Genomic DNA, 27,064 nt, shown 5'->3' with positions numbered 1-27,064 from the left:
GAGGTCTCCAAATCTCTGTATGTAGAAATGACTTGTCGATATCTCTGAGATCTCTATATGCATTTTGACTTGTCGATATCTTTGAGATCTCTAATGAGAAATTGACTTGTCGATATCTCCAATCTTCATATTTTTATTTTGACTTGTCGATATCTCTGAGTTCTTTATATGCAAAAATTACTTGTCGATATCTCAGGGATCTCTATGTACATTTTGACTTGTAGATATCTTTGAGATCTCTAACGATAATTTGACTTGTCAATATCTCCAATCTTCATATCTTCATTCGACTTGTCGATATCTCTAAGACTTCTCTATTAGTCATTTTGGACTTCTCGATAAGTCATTCTGGAATTCTCGAATGACTTTTCTATATGACTTGATCTGAGACTTGTAGATATCTTGACTTAGAACATTTTTCCTAAAATAGATTTATTCAACTCCAAGCTTCTTCACCTTTTCTCCGAGGCATGATCTGGTTGATCTTTTTCCAGAGTTTATTCTTAGGCTTGAGACTGTTCACAGTAAAATATTCCATTCTGATCTTTAACATTTTTACAGACTCAAGTAATATAACACAAAATACAGATTTAGACTATCATACAACTAATTTTTAGGTTTGTCAATCTAACTTAGTCTTGTTAGAATATAGGCATGTCTTGCACAACAATTGATATTGATGTGAATAAATTCAGTGTTCCAGAATTTGTTGAGAACATCCAAGTATAGTACAAGGTCGGCTGTTAGTTCTCTTGCTAGATAGGAATCAGCCAAAAACTTCACAAAGCACTTGAAATTATCAGGTGCCTGTAATGGGTCAACAAATACAAGATAGTTGGTTCCATCCTTTGGGATAACAATTCTTACAGTGTTTGAAGCTATTTGAGAGATTGAGTCTTAGTGGGTAAGAGTTTTTGAAAGAGAGAAAGCTCGAAGAGTTTGAGAATGGAGAAAAATCATAGTGATTAGGTCAATTGAGATCTCGAAAATGTTAAAAGGGGTTATGTCGAGATATCTGGGTATTTATAGTATAGAGATGTGACTTCTCGATAAGAGAATAACGAACGATTTAAAAGTGTTGGAGAGAAGTCATGTGACTTGGAGAACTCATATTGAGATATCACTTTCTTGACTCTTGTCGAGATCTAGATAGTAACTTATCGAGATGTTGTACAAGTACCTAGTTTGTCCTTTTGGACTAAACTATTTTAATTTATATTGAAAAATTCAACATAAAATTAGAATTGACTTTATATCAAAAGTATTTTACTGAAATAATTTATCAAATTAAATTATTTCAGTTCTGAATTATCGAGAAGTCTAAAATTTGAATTGTAGAGAACTCCATATTGGTAAGTATATCGAGATCTCTACATTACTTGTTGAGAATTCGTGAAAAGACTTATCGAGAACTCCATCAAGAAGTCATTTAGAGACTTATCGATAAGTCATTTAGACTTGTCGAGAATTCAGTTCTCTACATACTTTTGTTCTTACTAGACTCTGTCTTATATCAATTTCATATATCAATAACGTGAAATAATATATGGACAGTTTTTTTTGGAATAAAGAAAAATTTCAAGTTAGATTTTTTTGAGAAATAAATATACAGAAAACTCTGAAATATTTATAAATCATATTTCAGTTAATTCCCAATTAAATCCAATTAATTTTGATTTATTGAGATTTAATCTGTTGTAACATGTTAGCTGAGTTCTTGCCTAAGGATGAAAAATTTAGTATACGAATTTCACTTAAAGCCTTGTGAAAGTTGTTTTATCCAAAGGTTTAGTAAAAATATCAGCTAATTGTTTTTCTATTGGAACAAAAATTAGCTCAATAGTACCATTTGCAGAATGTTCTCTAATAAAATGGTACATCACATGAATGTGCTTAGTTCTGGAATGATTAACCGGATTAGCAACAATAGATATTGCACTAGTATTGTCACATATGATAGGAATCTTTTGTAACACTAGGCCATAGTCCATTAATTAATTTCTAATCCAAAGCACTTGAGCACAACAACTTCCAGCAGCTATGTATTCAGCTTCAACTGTGGAAGTTGACACATATTGTTGTTTTTTACTATACCATGATACAAGTTTTTGACCAAGAAATTGATAGCTTCCACTAGTACTCTTTCTGTCTACCCTGCATCTAGCAAAATCTGTATCTATGTATCCAACAACTTCAAAACTGGTTCCCTTAGGATACCATAGTCCCGAGTTTAGTGTTTCCTTCAAATATCTAAAAATCCTCTTGACAACTATTAGATGTGATTCTTTAGGATTTGCTTGAAATCTTGCACACAGGCATGTAACAAACATGATGTCTGGTTTAGTTGCAATTAAGTAAAGTAAAGATCCAATCATCTCCCTGTAGCTTGAAATGTATACACTTTTTCCTTTCTTATCTTCATCCAATTTGGTAGTTGTAGACACAAGAGTAAATGCAGGTGAACAATCTAACATTCCAAATTTCTTCAGAAGATCTTTGACATACTTAGTTTGACTAATGTAAATTCCATCACTTCTTAAGCTAACTTGAAGGCCAAGAAAGTAACTTAGTTCTCCCATCATGCTCATCTCATATTCACTTTGCATGAGTTTTGAGAATCTTTGACAGCTTTTCATTAGTAGAACCAAAGATGATATCATCCACATAGATTTGAACTAGGATGATGTCATCACCATTTTTCTTTTAGAATAGAGTTTTGTCACTTGTTCCTCTAGTGAATCCATTCTTGATTAGAAATTTTGGCAAGGTTGCATACCATGCTCTTGGTGCTTACTTCAGTCCATAGAGAGCTTTTAACAATCTGTAAACAAAATCTGGAAATTCTGGATCTTCAAAACCAGGAGACTGCTGCACATAGACTTCATCTTCTAGTTCACCATTAAGAAATGCACTTTTCACATCCATTTGATACACCATGAAATTTGAGTATGTAGCAAATGCAAGAAAGATTCTTATTACTTCAAGTCTTGTAACTAGAGCAAAAGTTTCATCATAGTCAATTCCTTCTTCTTGTGAGTAGCCTTTCGCAGCCAGTCTTGCTTTGGTTCAGGTTACAACACCATTTTCATCCATGTTGTTCCTATACACTCACTTAGTTCCAATGAGGCTTCTATTTCTTGATGCATGAACCAATTCCCAAACTTTGTTTCTTTCAAATTGATTTAGCTCTTCTTGCATAACCGTTATCTAATCAGGATCAAGTAGAGTTTCTTCAGTTTTCTTAGGCTCAATTTGAGAAAGAAAGCATGAATGTAGGCATTCATTTGTAGTGGCACTTCTAGTACTCACACCAGCATTAGGATCACCAATTATAATATATCCCTTGTGTGACTCATATCCATTTTCTGGTGTGATGATTTTGATGACTAGAGTTGTTATTTTTTTCATTGTTGGCATAACTTGCAGAACGATCATCTCTTTCTCCCCTTAGTTTGTGCTATCAAATCCAGGTGAGCTTCTTTCTTAAGAAGAATTCTCATTTGCAGAATTCACTGTCTCACTAGTTTCCTCTTCTTCTCTACTTTGTGCATTATTTTCAATTTCTTCTTCAGAGTCACTGTCAAGGTTGAGATTATTAAATTTCAAAGCGTTAGCTTCATTTTCATCAAGGCATACCAAGTCTGGATACTTATCATCAGCAAATGTCACATTTGTGCTCTTCATTATCTTCTTTTGCTATAGTACACAAACTCTGTAAGCAGTCATTTCCAAAGAATATAAAAAAAATGGCTTCAAATACTTTTGAGTCAAATTTGCCAACATACTCAGAGTTGTCTTTTAACACAAAGCACTTGCTTTCAAATACATGAAGATGCATAACTGTAGGATTTCTTTTGAAGATGATTGAATATGGTGACTTGCCAATATTTTTGTTCATTAAATATCTATTCTGAGTATAACATGTTGTGTTAACAACTTCTTCCCAAAAGCTAGTTGGCAACTTGGCATCCTGCAGCATTGTCCTTGCAGCTTCAACTAGAGTTTTGTTGTTCCTGTAAACCACGCCATTTTATTGAGGTGTTCTTGGAGCAGAGAACTTTTGAGTAATGCATTTTTCTTTACGGAATTCACTTAGTATGTAATTTCTGAATTCAGTACCATTATCACTTCTCAATCTTTTGACAGAATTCTGATCTTCAATCTGCTTTTTAATCTTCTTTATGTGTTCAATGATAATGTGTGTAATTTCATTTTTTGAATGCATAAATTCCACCCAAATGTACCTTGAGTAGTCATCCACCATCACCAGTGCATACTTCTTCTTAAAGATGGACATAATAGTTACATGACCAAACAAATCCATATGGATAAGTTCTAGTGGAGCATTAATGGAGTTTACGGCTTTTCTTTTCTGACTTGATGTCTTTATTTTTCCTTCCTGGACAAGCTTCACAAACTTTATTTTGTGCAAATTCCAAAGCTAGCATATCTCTCACCAATTCTCTTTTCACAAGAGTATTAATTGCTTTGTAGTTTAAGTGAGAGAGATTCTTGTGCCGAATTTATTTTTGTTCACTTAATGCTTTGGTGTAGAAGCAACATATCTTGTCCTTGGTGGCTGAATTCATATCTGTAACAAAAAGGCTTCATTTCTTTACGCCTTTTAGAGAAAATTTACCAGTCTTTTTGCTTATGATTGAGCAATCTTTTTTGTAAAAAATGACCTTGAAGCCCTTGTCTGTAAATTGACTGACACTTACAAGATTTACTTCAAGACTTGTAACCAGTGCTACATCCTGAATGACAACATTTTCACAAACTGTGATAGCAAGGCTTTATCACTTGTCATGTGCCTGGAGCATCCACTATCAATGATCCACATGACTCTAAGTCAAGATCTCTACAAGTCAAAGATTTAGTGTTATAGAGAAGTCATTCGAGAACTACAAATGACTTATCGAGAAGTCAGAAAAGCTTATAGAGAACTCACAGAGATATCGACAAGACAAATTGAAGACATGAAGATTGGAGATATTGACAAGTCATTTCTTCACTAGAGAACTCAGAGTTATCGATAAGTCAATATTCATTAGAGAACTCTAAGTTATCGATAAGTCAAATTCCACTAGAGAACTCAGAGATATCGATAAGCCAAAATTCACTAGAGAACTCTGAGTTATCGACAAGTCAAATTTGACTAGAGACCTCTCAGTTATCGATAAGTCATTAAGCCACTAGAGAACTCATAGATATCGATAAGTCAAAGTGAAGATATGAAGACTAGAGATCTCGACAAGCCAAATTTTCTTATAAAGAACTCAGAGACCACTACAAGTCAAATTTACTATGGAGTATTAGAGATCTCGATAAGCCAATATAATTATCGAGATGTCAAGTTCTCTATAAACCAAATTGAGATCTCGAGGTAAAATCTCAAAGTACAAAATTGTAGACCAGTTCAATATCCAAGATCTACAATCAACAAACAATCCAAACAGCTAGATTGACAAGTCTACAAAAAGCAGATTGAAGGATGTGCAAGATCAATGGTGAAGATTAACTGACAAAGGAAGATCAAAGTAAAAATAGGATGCTAAGATATGCAAAGCCAGGAATGGAAGATACACTTTTCCTAAAATGGAAATGACAAGTGACAGTTTACTAAAGTTAATAGCATGTCTTATTGTACACTGTGTAAACCAGAAGTTAACTAAATTATAAAGTTAACACCGACCCTTAAGTCAGGTGTAACAATTTAGACCAAAAAAATCTTGTAACACTGTCAAGTAGAAGCTAAGCTCTTTATCAATAAAGATCCTAGAATTTTTGATGAAACCATTCTTAATTTTTAATATAAAATTAAGTGAGTTTTGAAAAGAACTGCATTCTTCATTATTGCATGTTTAATTTCTGCAGTAACACATTTCATTACAAGATTTAATTTACTTTGTTGAACTATAAAAAGTTCAAGAAAAGCATAAAAATAGTAAAACACATTCACCCCCCTCTGTGTGTTATTCATTTCCTAACAAGTGGGATCAGAGCAAAATATGAAAGTAAACAGATTCAAGATCTTGGAAGAATGAATACACAGAAGATCAGTAGCATCAAAATTCCTACCTTTGACAAAGCTAACTACACTCTTTGGAAAAAGAAAATGTTTCTGTTAGATATATTTGTGATGTCATGTCTAATCTGTTGTGTTTAGTTTCAGAACTTAATATCAGAACTTATCACGACTTACTGGAAATCGAAACTTAGTGAAGTCAGAACTTATATCAGAACTTAAGGCTGTCAGGATTTATATCAGGACTTAAGTGCGGGTACTTCAGATAAGGAATACAGCTGATTTACAGGAGATGTTCATGACTAAAACACTGGAAGATATGCTTTAGAGTTGGACGACTAGAAGACTTGTAAAAAGATAATATCTGATTGATATATTTTAGGAGACATAATTATATTCCATATCAATTAGAATATATCTTGTAACTGTGTACTACATAAACACGGCTTAGGGTTTACACTATATGTGTTATCATTCATGAGAAATATTAATAATTGTAACCTAGAAGCTCTTAGTGATATTGTTCATCACTGAGAGAGTAATTTAATCTACTTTGTAATAGAGCTTATTATATTGAATAAACTTGATTATTGTTACATACTTGTGTTCAAAATCAATTTGATTGTATAAACACTATATTCAACCCCCTTCTATAGTGTTGTGTGACCTAACAAGTGGTATCAGAGCATCTCTGTTGATATACAAACAGTGAGATCCAGTTTACAATCATGTCTGACGAAACACAAACTCCACCTAAGCCCAACAAAACTTAAGATACTCAAAACAATCAAACCCACAGTCGATATGAAAGTATTAGGGTTCCCATATTGAGAGCATCTGAGAATCCTATATGGAAGGTTAAGATGGCTATGTTTCTGGAAGCCACAGATCCATAATACCTTGATAGAATTAATGATGGACCATATAAGCCTACCAAGCTTTCTGTTGCAGTTGCTGATCAACCAGTAAAGACCATACCAAAGGAGAAAAGTGATTACACACCTGAAGATATCTCATATATTGCCAAGGATACAAGGGTAAGGCATTTACTTCCAAGTGCAATTGACAATGTCATGTCAAACATGGTAATTTGATGCAAGAATGCAAATGAAATATGGGATGCTTTGGAGGCAAGATGCCAGGGAACTGAAGCCATCAAAAAGAACAGGAAGACAATACTCACACAGGAGTATGAGAACTTTGACTCAAAATCTGATGAGTCACTAACTGATTTATATGAAAGATTTGCCAAACTCTTGAATGATCCGTCACTTGTGGACAAAGAATATGATCTTGAAGATTCAAATCTAAAATTCCTTTTAGCTCTTCCTGAAAATTGGGATCTGAAGTCTACTACCATAAGAGACAACTATGACCTTGCTGAAACTACTCTTGATGAAATTTATGGTATACTCAAGACTCATGAACTTGAGATGGATCAAAGGAGCAAAAGGCATGGAAGAAAGTCAAAGACAGTTGCACTTAAAGCTGATGAGGAATCTCCTAAAGTGGTTGTCTCAAAGAGGGGCAAAGGAAAGGCTCTCATCATACAGTCTAATTCAGAGTCATCATATTCTGATGATGATGATTCAGAATCTAAAAATTTATCCGAAGTGGATGTTGATGCAGAGATGAAGCAACTGTGTGCTCTTATGGTGAAGGGTTTCACAAAGATATCCTACAAGAAATTCAAAAAGGGTAAGAAGTTTTCCAGGAAAGGTGGAAGTTCTGAAAAGAAAGGGTTCAGAAAGACTGAAGGCAAAGGAGGAAAGTCTGACAGAGGAGACAACTCAAATGTCAAATGCTACAATTTTGGTGAAAGAGGCCACATCTCTCCTGACTGTAAGAAAGGAAAAGGTGATAAAGGTCAGGCACTTATCACAAAGAAGAAAAACTGGGCAGACACTTGAGATTCTGAAGAAGAGGTGAACTATGCTTTGATGGAAAATACTGATAGCATTTCTGGAACTGCTGAATTGAAGGTACCTCATTCAACTCTTGCTTTTCATACTGATGATATTTCTGTGCTAAGATAATATCTTAAAACCATGTGCATTAGTTTTAGAGATCAGACTTTAGAAAATGAAAGATTAAAATCTACAAGTCTTGCTCTTAGAAACAGAAATGACAACTTAGAAAAAAAGTTAGTTATATTTCATCAAACTCGGAAAGAAAGAGATGAGGCTTTGTTTGTTAAAGATGAACTGCTAAAACTGAATAAATCTCTTAGATCTGACTAGAAAAGGAAACGGAGATAATCAAAACTTGGACTAAGTCTGGAAGAACAACTCAGAAAATCTTAAAAAATAGAAATTGGAAAGAAGGACTAGGTTACCTAGATGATAAAGAAGAAAAGGAAACTGTGTCATCTAAACTAAACTTTACCAAGAAAGCTGAAAAGCCTAAAATTAATCATGTTAAGTTTGTGTCAAATTCTGACAAATCAAAATTTGAAAAGATGAAAGACTCTAAAACAGAAGTCAAAGAAAAGTCAACTTCTGACAAATTAAAACAGGATAAACCAGCTGTAGTAAACATTGGCTTGATGACGAAGAAGTAGCTTAAGTATAAGCTGAAAGAGATTAGAAATATGAACAAGGTAAAGGAAGCTAGGAAAAATAGGAATAAAAAGGAAGGTGTGAATAAAAGCAATAATTATATGCCTGTTCCTAATGCTCCTAGAAAGAAAAGTTATAACTGTGGAAACTCTAACCATCTTGCTTTTTTTTGCAGGAAAAATAAAGATATAAATTATTTACCTCCTAGATCAGGAGTTAAGAGTCAGTCTGTTAGGTTTAAATCACAAAATCCTTGCTTTCATTGTGGTAGTTTATGGCATTCTATTTATACTTGTAAGGAATATCATAGTTTGTACTATGATTATTATCAAATAAAACCTTCTTTAAAGAAAGTTAGTATAATTTCTTCTAGTGTAAATTCTGATGCAAAGTCTGATATAAAGTCTGATAAAAAGCATGTTGGCAAAAACTCTGAAACTAAATCCGCTGCAAATGCTAACAAACTTAAAAAGGCCAAAAATCCAAGCAAGTCTGGGTCCTTAAAACTAACCAACAGTGGTCCTTGTGATTGCAGGGCAACAGGAAAAATATCTTAGTTCTGGACAGTGGATGTTCAGGACATATGACTGGAAATAAAGCCCTGCTATCAGACTTTGTGGAGAAAGCTGGCCCAGGAGTTTCTTATGGAGATGGCAAAATGGGAAAGACCCTGGGATATGGCAATATCAATCTTGGGAATGTCATAATTGAATCAGTAGCTCTTGTCTCAGGACTTAAACACAATCTGCTAAGTGTGAGTCAAATCTGTGACAGAGGTTATCATGTGGATTTTTTTGAAGAACACTGTGAAGTTGTAAGTAATTCTACAGGCAAAATGGTTTTGAAAGGTTACAAACATGGTAACATATATGAAGCCAGACTTTCAACAAATTCTGATGGTTCTGTAATCTGTCTGTTAAGCAGAGCATCAATTGAAGAAAGCTGGAATTGACACAAGAGACTCTCTCATTTAAATTTCAACAACATAAATGAGCTAGTAAAGAAAGATCTTATGAGAGGACTGCCAAAATCAATATTTGCTCTTGATGGTCTTTGTGACTCATGTCAAAAGGCAAAACAAAGAAAATCTTCATTCAAGAGCAAAACTGAATCCTCAATTCTTGAGCCTTATCACTTACTGCATGTTGATCTATTTGGTCCAGTCAATGTCATGTCCATTGCAAAGAAGAAATATGCTATAGTTATAGTGGATGAGTTCATAAGATACACTTGGGTGCATTTCTTGCATAAGAAGAATGAAACTGCATCTACTTTAACTGATCATGTCAGACAGCTGGATAAGTTAGTCAAAGATTCTGTTAAAATAATAAGAAGTGATAATGGTACCGAGTTCAAGAATTCAATCATGGAAGAGTTCTGCAAAGAGCAGGGAATAAAGCAGGAATTTACTGTACCTGAAACTCCACAATAGAAGGAGTTGTAGAAAGAAAGAATAGGACTCTTATTGAAGCTGCACGAACTATGCTTGATGAAGCAAAGCTACCACTTATATTTGGGTTGAAGCTGTGCAGATTGCTTGTTTTACACAGAATGCTACACTTATAAACAAGCATGGAAAAATACCATATGAGATGGTGAAGAAAAAGAAGCCAGATCTGAAATACTTTCATGTATTTGGATGCAAGTGTTTTGTTCTTAAGACTCATCCTGAACAGATGTCAAAATTTGATCTAAAAGTTGATGAAGGAATTTTTGTTGGATATCCACTTTCCACAAAAGCCTTCAGAGTCTACAATTTAAGAACAAGGGTCGTCATGGAATCTATCAATTTATATTTTGATGATAAAAAGATTATTGGACTTGATGATTTCATTGATCATGATCAGCTGAGATTTAAAAATGAAGATGTAAATTCTGATTCTATAAATTCTGATGACCTAAATCCTGATCCTGTAAGTTCTAACAGGTTAAATTCTGATGTCATTAAAACTGTGGTAATTGCTCCAAAGGAAAATGCACATGTTCAGGGGGAGCAAGCTGATGATTATACCACATCTTAAGACTCTCAAGAAGCATCAGAACTAGTCACTGGCTCTTCAAGTTCTTATTCATCAAGTGCTGATGAGCCAAATTCTGACAATTCTGGAAACTCTGATTCTTCAATTCCTGAAGGATCCAACTCAAATTCTGGAATCTCAGAGAGCATAACTTCAGGGGGGCATCAGAAAATGCTGATGGAGATAGCATGGATCGTGGGGGAGGATTCAGTTCTAGAGATCAACTTCCATCTGCAAGGAAGTGGACTAAATCACATACACCTGACTTAATAATTAGAGATCCTGAAGCAGGTGTCAGAACTAGAATAACAACAACAAATGAATGTCTCTATCATTCCTTTCTATCTCATATTGAACCAAAGAAAGTGGAAGAAGCTCTTCAAGATGCTGATTGGGTGCAACCAATGCATGAAGAGTTAAATGAATTTGAAAGAAATAAAGTCTGGACCCTAGTACCAAGACCAAAGAACAGATCCATTATAGGTACAAATTGGGTGTTCAGAAATAAAACTGACAGTGATGGAATAATTATAAGAAACAAAGCAAGGCCGGTTGCTAAAGGTTACTCTCAACAAGAGGGTATTGACTATGATGAAATATTTGCTCCAGTTGCTAGATTGGAAGCCATAAGAATCTTTTTAGCTTATGTTGCTCACAAGAAGTTCAAAGTCTTTCAAATGGATGTTAAAAGTGCTTTTCTCAATGGAGAATTAGAGGAAGAGGTATATGTTGAACAACCTCCAGGCTTTGTAGATCCAAAATTTCCAAATCATGACTACAGTCTTGACAAAGCACTTTATGGCCTTAAGCAAGCTCCTAGAGCATGGTATGAGACTCTGATTCAATTCCTTCTGGAAAGTGGATTTCACAGAGGCACAATTGACAAGACTTTATTCTACCTCAACCATGGAAAGGACTTACTTTTGGTACAGATATATGTTGATGATATCATCTTTGGCTCTACAAATACAAAACTTTGTGAAAGATTTTCCAAGTTAATGCAGTCAAGATATCAAATGAGTATGATGGGAGAACTTAGCTATTTTCTGGGACTTCAAGTCAAGCAAACTGAAGAAGGTACTTTCATAAATCAATCCAAGTACACCAAAAATTTACTCAAGAAATTTGGAATGCAAGACATTTCAACTGCATCAACTCCCATGGCCACTGCCACCAAGTTAGATAAAGATACTAGAGCATCAGTAGATATTACTAACTACAGAGGTATGATTGGCTCTTTAATCTATTTAACTGCAAGTAGACCTGATATCATGTATGCTACCTGTCTTTGTGCAAGATTTCAGGCTGATCCAAGAGAACCTCATCTAATAGTTATGAAAAGAATTTTCAAGTACCTCAAGGGTACAGCTAATCTAGGATTGTGGTATCCTAGGGAATCATATTTTAAGCTAATAGGTTACTCGGATGCAGATTTTGCAGGATGCAAAATAGACAGGAAAAACACTAGTGGAAGCTGCCAATTTCTTGGAGGCAATTTGGTTTCTTGGTTTAGCAAGAAAAAGAAATCAATTTCCACATCAAATGCAGAAGCAGAATATATTGTTGCAGGAAGCTGGTGTGCACAGATTCTTTGGATGAAGAATCAGCTACTGGACTATGGGTTAGAATTTTCTAAAATACCTATTTACTGTGATAATCAAAGTGCTATTGCTATGACAGAAAATTTAGTTCAACACTCAATGACAAAGTACATCAGCATTAGGTACCATTTCATAAGGGAACATGTGATGGAAGGTATAGTGGAATTGTATTTTGTTCCAACAGAACAACGACTACCAGATATCTTCACAAAACCACTATGTGAAGCTACCTTTACAAGACTGGTAAATAAACTTGGAATGGTTTCAGGTTCTTTCTCAAAATCTGTTTAGTTTTTGTTCTCATCCAGCAGACTTTATGATCAGTGTTTACAGATTTTTTTATCTTCATGTAATCTGTGCTTAAATTGTTACATATTAAACACTGCTTGTTATCTGATGTGATTCTATAAACTCTGAGAGTGTGTTGAATGTTTTGTGACTATTCAATTTAATGAGGATTATCTTGTTACATGCTGACTTAGTAGTCTTTAACAAACTATGTATCCCATGTTTGAATTAGTTGTTTATGTGGAAATCAATAACACAAGCAAAATCTGATTTTGATCTTAGTCAAATTTACTTTGTGTATCTTATTACTAAGTCACAAACTAGATTATTGCTTCTTATCTGTCAAATTCTGATGTCGGTAAATCTTAAGGATGAACTACATGCTTGATAAGCCTCACTTATCTGAAGAAAACAAAAAAAAAAGAAAAATTGAAATAAGGTACTCCTTTGAGATCAAGAGTAATTTATGTGAGAGGGAAGATCCAAGTGCATTGCTAGTATTAAGTTATATGCATTAGAAAAGCAAATTAATTTTTCTTGGTGACTTTTCACATTCTCTGATTACTGGAGAAATATTCTGATAATAGCATAAATTTTGAAGGCAGTTTTAACTCACTTACACTGAGAAGCCATTGTCAAAAGAATTTCAAAAGATGCATAAAATAAGCATAAATAGTGAGGTGGATTCTTACATAACTTTATTCTATAGTAGACTTCTCAATTCAAGACAGATTTTAAGCACTTTTCTTAGTTATGCCTTATTTCTAAGATATACTGAAGTTTATCAGACTTTAATATGTATCTGATCATTTGCACATACATACACTATCACTTTATATGAATGATGAAAATTACTGTGGTGATTAAGTTGTTTCAGATAAACAGTTAAGCATTATTTGCATAAATTATGAGGACAAGTTCTGATTATGTTCTGATGATTAAAATCTAAAGAAACCAGTCAGTATTTGTGTGAAGAATCACACAAACAGTCATTCACTTTTTGAGTACAGAAGCCATGTTCTGATGACCGTTAAATTCTGATAATAGTCAAGTTCTGATGCAAATCCTGATGTTTACGTGACATTATTTATTTACTTGACTTATTTATGGTATTTACTGTAACGGTCATATTTATCATAAAATAATTAAGTGAGATAAAAAAACCGTGATAATCATTTGGTTAATGGGTTGCGTGTTTGTTTTGGTAACCGCATGTGAGCAATAATTATTGCACGTTTACTGTGGCCACTAATAATATTTTGACTGTTTACATGCTGCCAGGTGTAAGATGTCTGTTCTGCTTCACAAATATAGATGTTATCACGTGGAGAGTATAAATAGCAGAGTTAAAAGATTTTACAATCTTTTACCTACTTTTATTCCTTTCTACTCTCTCTTATTCTCTCTCACTCTCTATTATTATCTGAAGCTATTTTCTCACAGGCATTTTATCAAACACTTTATACACACACAACTTTTCACTTAATTTTTCACAGAAATGGCACGTAAGGATCTTATCTATGATGAAGCCAAATTTGTTCCCAACAACTACATGGCTATTCTCAACAAGGACGAGGCTCCTTCAGAACATCACTTCATTCAAGACTTTCTATCTCGAAGTGAAATTGGGTATGCTCTGACCCAACCACAGCTTCTCTCAGGCAAACAAGTTCTGGAGTTCTGGAGGTCTGGGGTATATAATGATGGTGGTGAAAATGGGTCCCCCGGCATTATTTTTACAACAGGGGAAGATGAGCACTTGGCCACCCTATCTACTATTCGACAAGCTTTGCATCTTCCAGAAAACTGTACTTACAGTTCACAAGTTGGGGAGTTATCTCTTCAAAATATGATGGCAAATCTTGGGTATGAGAAATCTTTGTCCAAGCTAGGACAACTGAAGATGCCCTACATCAGGTGGGAGTGGAGCTTCTTTTTCGACTGCATTACCAAAGCCTTTGCCAACAAATGCTCCAACTTTGATGCTATCCCAATACCGAGTCAGCAAATTGGGTATGCCCTTCTAAATCAAACTCATTTTGATTCTGCTACTGCAATTTTGGGTTTTATAGGTGATAGGATGAAAGAAGATAGAAACATAGTTTATTTTGCTAGATTCTGATAGCTTATATATAATTTCTATTGTTTTGATGCACCTCAAAACTTTAGTGAGACAATTGAACCCTTTAAACTTCACAAAAGGGATTTCACAGACTTATTATCTGCTGATAATAAGAAGAATGTACTAAGACCCCTCCAAATTCCTCAATTTGTCAAACAGTTCTTAGTAAACTCTGATCCTCACACATACACAACTATATATCCTGATGTTGCACCTACACAACCTCCACCAACATAGCCTTCCAATACTCAACCACAGCCTACTATCATAACCTACTTTCAACCAGCACAATCCTCTCAACCACAATCATCAGCACCTACAATCAGAACCTCACCTCTCAAATCCAAACCAATCTCTGGTACTTCTCAAAAGGTGCCAGTTGTAAAATCTGACACATCTTCTAGGTCCAAAACCAAAAGAACTATATTTGTGTCTGCATCTCCACCAAGGAGAAGAAGAAGGATCATTCTGAGAGATGAATCTGATGAGGATGAATAAGTCCAGGTTCTTGCATCAGAACCTATGACAAAAGAAGCTGAAAAGGTAAATTTTTAGAAGGAGGTAGAAGCTGAAGAGTCAACTCTTCAGAAGGAGAATGAAGCTGAGGGTTCTGACATTTTGAAAAGGAAAAGATCTGTAAATTATGATACAGATCATATCTCTCCACCATCCAGAAGATCAAAGAAGACAAGAGCAGGTGTGCATATGGCACACATTCAATCTGAAGATACTGAAGAAGCTGAGAAAGGGGATCAGGAAGCTCTGATCTCACAAGAACCCACAGTAATTGAAGCCCTTCCAGCACCTGAAGAAATTCTGATTCAGGAATCTGAAATTCCTGAAGTTTACAGATCAGAACCTGTGATTTCTCCACCTCACTCTCCAATCCAAGCTATAGATGATGTTGAACAATAAGAGACAAATTATGAAATAGATATTCATAACTTGAATATTCCTACTGTTCTCTATCTGGAAGCTCCACCAGGAAAATAGCCAACATCTCCTGTTTCACCAATTCTACAGGTTGAGAGACCATCAACTCCAATTCTTGATCTTGGCACTGAATATCATAATTTAGATGAAGCTACTCCAGAATCTCCTTCAGTTACACACACTCTTATGTTATCAAAAGATGATAAGATTCTATCAAATTCTTGAGATAGTGTTCCTGCAAGTGCTCCAGTAAATGCTCCAATTCTTGGGAAGGAGGCACTGCTTAAGTTTGTTGAAGAAGATGCTCATGTTCCATGGGAGGAAACTTTTAGAGGAGTGGAATAGACCAAGAAATAGAATGATAATGATCTCATTACCAGCTCAAATATTCTTTTAGAACATATTTCAAAAGCTGATGAGTTGCTGACAAATTCTGATTTCAAGCACCAACTTAAAGCCACTGCTCTCAGTACTAAGAATCTTCAAGGTCTACACTCCAAGACACATGAAAAGGTTGATAAACTTCAGGAAAATGCTGATAAGCTAGAACTGATGCTCAAGCTAGACAAGAATAGGTTTATCAGACCTATTCATCAAAAAGTGGAAGCTATTGAGCAAGTTCAAATCAAGCAGCAGGCCCAACTGGATGAGGTCTTGCAAAATCAAGCTGCTCAATAAACACAGCTCAATGAAATCCAATCTTTAGTGGAACTTCTTTTCTCACTACTCCTGATAGATGATGCCAAAAAGGGGGAGAAGGTAGTTAAGTCCAAATGCTCACCAATCAAGACATTAAAGAAAAAGGATGATAAAGGAGATGACCAAGGAAACCCTAGCAAGGGCAAAGGTCAAAGTCAAGGCAAGCAAAGCAGCAAAGTTTCTTCATAGAAACTAATTTCTGATTCTAGAAAATCTTCTACACAGAAGAATTCAAGTTCTAAAGCTGTGAATTCTCAAACTCTGATAGCAAGTTCTGATAATCAAATTCTGATGACAAAGTCTGATGTTCTGATTCTGTCTGGAAGTCAAGACTCTCAGAAGTTTTTACAAAATCTGAAGCTTAAGGGAAGGGAGACTATTGTCTACTATAAGGATCCCAAAATTCAGACTCTTGATAAAGAAATTGCTAAAAGATTGTTTCTCAAGGATAATCCTGGAATGGATTTAGAGACTCTAAAGGAGGAGGAAGCTAGATTTGCAGCTGAGAAGACAAATCCTAAGTCTAAAGCTTCTAATGCAAAGAAACTTCCAAGGCCTAAGGAAAAAGGCATTGTGATAAAAGAAAGATCTGCCATAGCGATTCCAAGATCAAGTACTAGATCTCAAACTATTACTGATCCCAAAGACAAGGGAAAAGGAAAAGTTGGGAAGACAGTCAAGAAACAGGAAATGAAGATTCCTCAAATTCTGATGGATCATGTGTGTAAGTTGGTTCAAGTCTTTGATGATGCTGCTGCAGAGGATGAAACTGTTGAAACTCTGAAAAGAAGAAAGATGACAAAAGAATATAAGAGAACCTCTGACATAGCTCAAGTTGTTCAGAGTGAAGAAAGTTCAAAATAACAAGCTACAGGAGAAGCTGCAAATCCTGAACAAGTCATCAAGACATCAACCTCTGACGGAGCTCAAGTTGATTTGGGCAAGATGACAGTTACTGATAAGAAGAAACTCCTATGGAAAAATGTTAAACCATCAGATCCTAAGAAAAGTCAACTGCTATCTGATTTCTTGACTGTTGGATTGAATGACAGAGAAGCAAGAGACAGATCAGGGTTAGGATCAAGCGAAGCCAAGATGAAAACAGGAGTTGAAGTAACTATCAAAGATCCATTTTTATTAACTGACAAACTACTTGAGGAAGCTACACAGAAACACCTTGACAAGGTTATATCTGTTCAAGTGGTACTGGATGCTCATGATAAGAGTAATGTCAAAGAAAAGCTGATTCTATTTCTTAAAGATGGAAGAACATACAGAATGTCAGAATAAGATGTGCTGAACAAATCTCTGAAAGAACTTCAATTCTTTCATTATCTTTTGGAGATAAAGTCTGAGATTACCAGAAGATGGTCAAATTTCATAATGAAGACCATAAGGGATAAAGCCAGAATCTCTGGATCAAGGGTTGTAGAATTTATTCCAAAGATAGTTGAAGATGATGGAAGTGAAATTCCAATGAAGAAGAATTTTGCTAAACTTGAGGTTATTCTGAAAGAGAAATGTTTGTGATATAATGAAGACTCATCTCATCCAAGGGTAATCAGAATTGGTGATGGATTAGAAAGAAATCACATCTCAGCACTTAGGACTGCCATCTACCAGATTGGAAGTCAAGATGAGGAAATGAAGCAAGTCAAGGCTACATTAGCTCAAGTCCTGAGAAATGCAGATGAAAAGCTGATATCAAACTTTGTCAAGAATCACTTTGGATTCAGATTGATTCAATAAGATTGGTAAAAGCTACAAGGACTGTAAGTTGTAGTTAGTTGTCTAAATAAATTATCATTGCATTTGTACTTAAATGTTTTTGACATCATCAAATCTATTAACTTGTATATTTTTCATAATTTACAAGTTGGGGAGATTGTTAGATATATTTGTGATGTCATGTCTAATCTGTTGTGTTTAGTTTCAGAACTTAATATTAGGACTTACTGAAAATCAGAATTTACTGAAGTCAGAACTTATATCAGAACTTAAGGCCTTCAGGATTTATATCAAGACTTAAGTGCGGGTACTTCAGATAAGGAATGCAACTGATTTACAGGAGAGAATCATGACTAAAACACTGGAAGATATGCTTTAGAGTTGGACGACTAGAAGACCTGTAAAAAGATAATATCTGATTGATATATTTTAGGAGACAAAATTATATTCCATATCAATTAGAAGATATCTTGTAACTGTATACTATATAAACATAGCTTAGGGTTTACACTATATGTGTTATCATTCACAAGAAAGATTATTAATTGTAACCTAGCAGCTCTTAGTTATATTGTTCATCACTGAGCGAGTAGTTTAATCTACTTTATAACAGAGCTTATTATATTGAATAAACTTGATTACTGTGACATACTTGTGTTCTAAATCGATTTGATTATATAAACACTATATTCAACCCCCTTCTATAGTGTTGTGTGACCTAACAGTTTCTATTTATCAGGATGGCCAATCCACTATATATTGGGATTCTCAAAAAATGGGCCCTTCACTCCTATGGTTAGAGTTGAAGAAACAACAGATGGTGATATGGTCATTCGAGCTCATTATGCTCCAAAAGACCCTTCTGAGTATTCTGAGCCTGAAAAAGAGAAAGTTTCCCTAGATAGTGGCTTGCAACTGATATTAATAGAGTCACTTGACAATGTGATGTACAACAACATTGTCAACTATGACACTGCCAAGCAAATCTGGGAAAAGATAGAAATAATCTGTGAGGGAACTGAGGAAGTTAGATCTAACCAAAGAAGGATACTGATTTCAAAATATGAGGGTTTCATGGCCAAGCCAAAAGAAAGTATAATTGATGTGTTTGAAAGATTTAATAAGCTGATAAATGATTTCAGATCCATGACAAATACTATGAAGCTGAAGAAGTGAACTTAAAGTTCTTTCTTACTCTCCTTGATCATTTAGAACAGAAAATCTCAGCAATCAAGGAAGGGAGAGACTTGAGCAGAATAATACTGGAAGTTCTATATGGAATTCTTAAAACATATGAACTAGAAATGATTTAAGGGAAATCATTGAGATCTGGTCAAGAACATGTTATAGATGGCTCAAGTGCTTTAATTGTAAATGAAAACCAGACATCTAATGATGAGCCAAGATCTCAAAATCCAGTTACCTCATCAAGTGAGCAAAGAACAAATGATTCACAAGAACAAGTCATTCTGAAATTGGAAGAAGATGATTTCTACACTCTTGATGAACTCGATGAGCTAGATCAGTCAATGGCCTATTTGGCTAGAATATTCTCTAACATTAGAGTAAAGAAGCCATGATACTTCAAGGGTAAAGGACAGTCTTTTAACAAAGACAACAACTGAAAAGGCAAAGGGAAGTACACTTCTGATAGCAAGAATGGTTACAAAACTGGATCTGTTGACAGATCTAAGATAAGGTGCTACAACTGTGATGAACTAGGCCATTTTGCTACAGAATGCAGGAAACCCAAGAAAGCAAAGAAAGACAAAGCTTATCTTGAACTGGAAGCAAAGTATGAAGCTCTTCTGAAGAAACAGCAATGTAAAGCTTATATTGTAGAAGGAAAAAATTGGGATGATTCTGATAATAATGAAGATGAGGAAGTTGGAAACTATGCTTTAATGGCCTTGGAGCAAGGAGAATCATCCTCATCAAAATCACTGGTACCAACTCTCACTACCATTGATTTAAATGTGAGTCAATATAAGGAAACTGTAGAAAAGATGAGCACAGAAATATTTCACATTCATACAAGTATGGTTGCTGCTAATGAAGAAGTTAGTAGACTAAAAAAAGATAAATGAAAAGCTTGAAAGTGAGAAACAAGAAGCTGAATTGTTGTTGGTGGAGCTTGAAATTGTAAGACAAGAAAATGCATATCTGAAGAACAAGCTCAAGTGTGCAAGTGAAATTGAAGCAGTGATAAGGGAGAAGCTGGAAAAGAATGAACTTAAGTTGAAATCCTTCAAGAATGCATCTGAGTTAATTGGGCAGTACCATGAGAAAAACAATCCATGTGCAAACATTGCTATTGGTCTTGCCTATGATGCCTTGAATAGCAAAAAGAAAGCTATAGGTGACAAAGGAAAAGCAAAATAAAATGAAAATGTTCCAGCAATGCTGAAAAAGGTTGTATCACCTATGTTCAAGGCATGTGAAGTTAATTTCAGTGAATAAGAGTTGATTATCAAGCAAGAAATTGCTGATAAAGATAAAGAGAAGAAAAATACAGAATCTACTCCATCTTCCAAAGCTGAAGAGAAGCTCATGGACAAACAAAGCTCCAAGACACCTGTCAAAGAGACCAAGACTGAAGATGTAAGAAAGAAGAAGAAAAATAGATATGGGAAAATTGGGATAAACAAAAGCAATAATTTTGCTTATGTTGCAGATGCTCCAAGAAAGAAGTGTAAAAAATATGGATATGTAAATCATCTAACTCACCTTTGTAAAAAGGTTGTTAACAAGCCAACTAAAGGAGCATGCAAGTACAATGAAGCAGATGCAAATGATCCCTACTCATTATGTGACAAGTTTGATTGTATCCCTAGTAACTTGAAAGTGATGAAGAGTTGCCACAAACTGAGAGTAGATCTTAAAAAAACAAAAATTGGGTCTACATCAGATAGGGAAAATGCACAACAGTCATTGAATTCTATTTTATCTGAAACAACTCATTCTATTTCTTCTAAATCAGTTAACAAGAAGAAAGTACCCAACACTGCTTGGGTTGCTAAACACACTTAAAACTCATTATGTGCAGGGAAAAGTGAAGAAAGTCATATGGATCATTGACAGTGGGTGTTCCAGACATATGACATGTGATAAGGCCCTACTATCACAGTTTGAGGAGAAGGCTGACCCTTTGGTGACCATTGGAGACAACAACAAAGGATTCACAATGGGATATGGCAAGATTATTTCTGAAAATATTGTCATTGATGATGTAGAACTGGTAGCTAGTCTTGAAGTGAATCTTCTCAATGTTAGCCAATTTGTAGACAAAGGCTTTAAAGTCTTATTCAACAAAGAAGAATGCGCTTCTATCAGCAAGAAAACTGGTGAAGTTGCTCTGAAAGGAGCAAGGAAAGGAAGCTTGTTTGTTGCAGACTTGGACTCAACAAATAAGGATGGAATTTGTTGCTTCTACACTAAGGCATCAGAATAACAAAGCAAGCTGTGGCATAAGAAATTTTCTCACTTGAATTTCAAGGCAATTAACACCTTGGTCAAACAGGAGTTAGTAAGAGACATGCCTAAACTGAAGTTTGCTCAAATTGAAGTTTGTGAAGTTTTTTAGAAAGGGAAAATGAAAAGATCAAGTCACAAGTCAAAAATTGTGAATTCTATAAGTGCACTGTTGCAACTTATTCACATAGACTTGTTTGGGCCAGTAAATATCTTATCAATTTCAAGGAACAAATATACACTTGTGATGGTGGATGATTTCTCAAGATACACTTGGGTAGAGTTCATGCACTCTAAGGATGAAACTCCACACCTCATAATTGAGCACATCAAGAAGATAGAAAAATAGGCTGAAGATCACAATTGTGTGAAAATATTGAGAAGTGATAATGGAACATAATTCAAAAATTCAAGATTGAGTGAATTCTGCAAAAGTAAGGGCATTGTTCAAGAATTCTCAGCTGCTAGAACACCTCAACAAAATAGAGTAGTTGAAAAAAAGAACAGAACATGAGTTGAAGCTGCTAGAACAATGTTGCAAGATGCCAAGTTGCCAACAAGTTTCTAGGAAGAGGTTGTTAACACTGTATGCTACACTCAGAACAGATATCTCATTAACAAGGCACATGGAAAATCACCTTACTCAATCATGTCTAAAAGAAAGCCTACTGTAAAGCATCTTCATGTGTTTGGAAGCAAGTGTTACATTTTGAAAGACAACTCTGAATATGTGAGAAAATTTGACTCAAAAGTCTTTGAAGCAATTTTTATGGGATATTCATTCGAGAGAACTGCCTACAAGGTCTATGTGATAGATCAAAAGAAAATTAAGGAAATCACATATGTGACTTTTGATGATGACAAGTGTCCAGGCTTAGAATGCCTTGATGAAAATGAAGCTAAAGCCCTTGCATTTAAAAACCCCAACATTGATAGTGATTCTTATGGTGAAGATGAAGTCAATGCAGAACAGATGTTGAATGAAGAGATTACTGAATAATGAAATCATGAGAATGGAAGTAAATCTCAAACACCTGAGTTTGATAGCACAAATTCAGGGGGAGAAAGAGAAGAAGAATCTAGCAGTCATACCAATAATGAAAAAATGATGAAGGCACAAGTCAACAAACTCATACAAGGAAGTGGGATAGAAGTCACACTAGAGAAGAAATTATTGGTGATCCTACTGCCGGTGTGAGGACTGGAAGTGCAACTGCTAATGAATGCCTACATGCATGCTTTCTTTCTCAAATAGAACCTAAGAAAACTGAAGAAGCTCTAATGGACCCTAACTGGATATCTGCAATGCAAGAAGAGCTTAATCAGTTTGAAAGAAATAAAGTTTGGGAGTTAGTTTATGCACCAAAGAATAGAATCATTATTGGAACAAAATGGGTGTTCAGGAACAAGATGGATGAAAATGGTATAGTTACCAGAAACAAAGCAAGATTGGTTGCAAAAGGCTACTCACAAGAAGAAGGAATTGATTATGATGAAACCTTTGCTCCAGTTGCGAGACTTGAAGAAATAAGGATTTTCCTAGCATTTGCAGCACATTCAAATTTCAAAGTGTATCAAATGGATGTAAAAAGTGCCATCTTAAATGGTGAGTTAGAAGAAGAAGTTTATGTGCAACAGCCACCTGGCTTTGAAGATCCAGAATTTCCAAATTTTGTGTACAAGTTACTCAAGGCTCTATATGGACTAAAGCAGACACCTAGAGCTTGGTATGATACATTGTTAGAGTTTCTACTGAAGCATGGTTTTACTAGAGGTACTATAGAGAAGACTCTATTCTACAAGAAATATGGAGAAGATATGATCCTAGTTCAGATCTATGTGGATGATATCATTTTTGGTTCTACAAATGAAAAGCTTTGCCAAAGATTTTCTAAGCTAATGCAGAGTGAATATAAAATGAGTATGATGGGGGAATTAAGTTACTTTCTTGGACTACAAGTCAGTCAAAGAAGTGATGGGATCTTCATTAGCCAAACTAAGTATGTCAAGGACTTATTGAAAAATTTGGTATGGTTGATTGTTCACCTGCTTCTACACCAATGTCTACAGCAACAAAGTTGGATGAAGATAGAAAATGAAAGACTGTAGATATTTCAAGCTATAGAGGAATGATTGGATCATTGCTTTACTTAACTGCAAGTAGACTAGACATCATGTTTGCAACATGTCTATGTGCAAGATTTCAAGCCAATCCAAAAGAATCACATTTGATGGTTGTGAAGAGGATTTTTAGATATTTGAAGGGGACTCCAAACTTGGGATTATGGTATCCTAAGGGAACTGGTTTTGAAGCTGTTGGCTACACAGATGCAGATTTTGCTGGATGCAGGGTTAACAGAATGAGTACTAGTGGAAGCTGTCAATTTCATGGACAAAGACTTGTATCCTGGTATAAAAAGAAACAACAATCTGTATCAACTTCTACAGCAGAGGCTGAATACGTAGTTGCAGGAAGTTTTTGTGCTCAAGTACTTTGGATTAGAAATTAACTAATGGATTATGGTCGAGTGTTATAAAAAATTCCTATCATGTGTGACAATAGTAGTGCTATATTTATAATGGCTAATTGTTAGTCGCTAAGCACGCGCTAATAATTCACGCAAGTATACGCGATCACAAGTAATATAGAATTATTTCTAGTTCGTTCCCACAAAGACTGGTTTAGATTAACTTTGTGATTTATGCACTTATGCAACAATGATATGGCTATTATTCAATGCTAAGACGAATAATAATTTGAGTTTTTATTATACTACGATTAACTATTGAGAATTATACTAGAGAACATAAACTAAAAAATTAAAGAGAGTTGAATAATATATAACACAATGAGATTCTAACTTCATTAAATACTTCATTCAATAGCCTTTTCGTTCTTAACCTTAGCATGTAATGGTGATGACACTAATCAGACAACACGAAGCTGATAAACGCCAACTTTCGTTGCACGAATAACATACTACCAGACATACACAAAAGCGATGGAAGCTGAATAGACACCAATTATATTGAGACCCTATATGTCTATAGAATTTGACAACATAACGGTTTAATGAACAAGTTATATATCGTGATTACATAGGGCAAGTAAGATGGTTAAAATTACCTACAAATCATGCATATCAATAACACATGAACCTATTCTAGCATGGAAAGTTCTAAACCCTTAAATTTACTTTTGCTTTATAAAAGATTAACGCGCTATCTTATAAGTTCGCAACGCTCATAAGATGAATAAGCACAACCAATACTAGGTTATCATACAATCACCACACACTAAGGCAACGAAACAAATTAACTAAAGAAATCCATAAATAAATCCACTAGAACCCCATGATAATGATTAGCCCATAATCGGACTCATCATTAATGTGGGTTCCGATGAAAGCATGGTATAAAAAATATAGTATTTATACTGAATAAATAATAAACCAAGTACGAAATAAGAGTATAGGTTCACGAATAAGAAAACTAGCATCCAAAGTTACAACTTAGAACAAAGAATCACAAGTTTAAACTAGGTCTTCTTCGTCTTCGTTGAATTGTGCTAAAACGGTCTTCTTACACCTTTTCCTTGTGCTCTGGTACATCTCCTTATTAAAAACAACCTTTATATATATATATAGCATCCCATGCATAGTAGAAGTCCTCCAATCAGAAGCCCAATGGAATCAGGATTTAAATTTCCCGACCCGGCGTGGCCGCGCGCTTGATCAGCGCGGGCGCGTTGTGTCTCTGTACTTCGGGCACGGGTGCGCGCTATGACAGCGCGGGCGCGTTGACCTTCTGGAGAAAACTCTTTTTTTCTTCTTATCTTGCTGCAATGAGTTGGTCTTCACGAGCTTTATTCCTTGGACACCATCCTAACACCATATTAGCATCAAATCAATGCTAATTCACCTGAATTCTGGATTAATGCCTGAAATGCAAAAACATTAGAAAACACATTAAAACACCAACAACTTGAGTACAAAAACACCAATTCAAAGCTTTATGGAGCGTTATAAAGTGTCATAAATGCCATTCAACATACCCTCAAACTTGAATCGATGCTTGTCCTCAAGCATAAACAGACTCAAAGAATAAGAAATAAATATTCATGAATGCAACTGAATGAATGCAACGATCCCAATAGAATAACTAGACCAATAAACAAGCAACATCTCAAAATGTAGTTATTCGCATACAGATCAATCAAACCTTACAAATCAACTTATAAACCATATATGTGCATGTGTGCAAATGCTTACAGACATACTATCGCAACTAGATCAATAATCATGACTCACTACTCATCAAAGCAATCACAAGGTTATAGATAAAATAAAAGCTAGACTCAAAATAACTTATAACACTTCAATTTTTATATTGGAGTTTTATATGGATTCATGCTTTTATTCAAAATAAAACAACACAAGTTTGCTTATTTGACCGTGCAATGAGTGAGGTCCACAAAAGACTTATACAATAGTACCCATCTAGCGAGCGTTAGGTTAGCGGATCCTTGACTATAAAAACCTTAGGTCACTAGGCACAAAGTCCCCTAAGAACTTAATAACTCGAGTACTAAAGAGCCCACTCGTGTTCAATTATACATAACACTTATATATAATTTTTTTTCTCCTTCTTTTTTTTCTTTTTTTCATAAATTTCTGAACGAGTGTGTTTCGCTTCATCTCGCTCAACCCTAGACTACTCATATAAATATGAGTCGGCTACTAGCCATTTGACACCTGGCCACAACAACTAGCAATGAAATCCATTTTTCTCTAATTTTTAAATATCCATGTTAATTTATTATTAAGAGAATATCCTAAATTCTAAATATAAATAAGTGATTAAACCTCGACAAACACATAAACCATGATCATGATCTAGCACTCAAGCAACCTATAAGACTTAGTGAAATATAATTGTCTCTAGCATGCAAATCAACTCGACAAGACTTAACATCACTAGATACGACATCACTACACTAGCATCAATATCACAAATCAATCAGAAAAATCATCCAAGGGATCATGTTATTATGCAAATGCATGAAATTATATGAACAAACTATCATAAAAAAACTACAAAAATAAAAAACTACTACATGACAAAATGCAACTATATGCACTAAATTATCATGAATATGCAAATTATATGTGACTCACACAAAACATATTCCTTAAACTACTACCCCCAAACTGAAAATTTTCACTGTCCTCAGTGAAGGTAATAGTAAGGAATCAGGCATACCTACTCGGAATGAAGATCCTCACCCCCAACCGGAGGAGTGTCAGGTGTGTCTGGAGGTGGATACACAGAATCCTTACCAAGTACTTCCACTGGATATCAACACATGTGGCTCTGAAAGCAGTCCCTAAAGCCTGGGTGAGATCACGTGCAAACCGACTATGGATGTCATGCATCACATCCATCCTCCTCACTAGACGCCTATACTGCGTCATGCTCATACCAACTCCAACATCTGCTCCTGCTTCCTCCCGCTCCTACTGCGATGGACTGGCCTCCTCACCCAACTGAGACCTCCAAGCGGCTCTGCTCGTCTGAGTAGCCCCAGTAGCTGGCCTCTCACCAGGAAAATGATCAAA

This window comes from Apium graveolens, chromosome 10 (genome assembly GCF_009905375.1).
Source record: "Apium graveolens cultivar Ventura chromosome 10, ASM990537v1, whole genome shotgun sequence".
Lineage (NCBI taxonomy): Eukaryota > Viridiplantae > Streptophyta > Magnoliopsida > Apiales > Apiaceae > Apium > Apium graveolens.
This window is presented reverse-complemented; position numbering follows the sequence as displayed.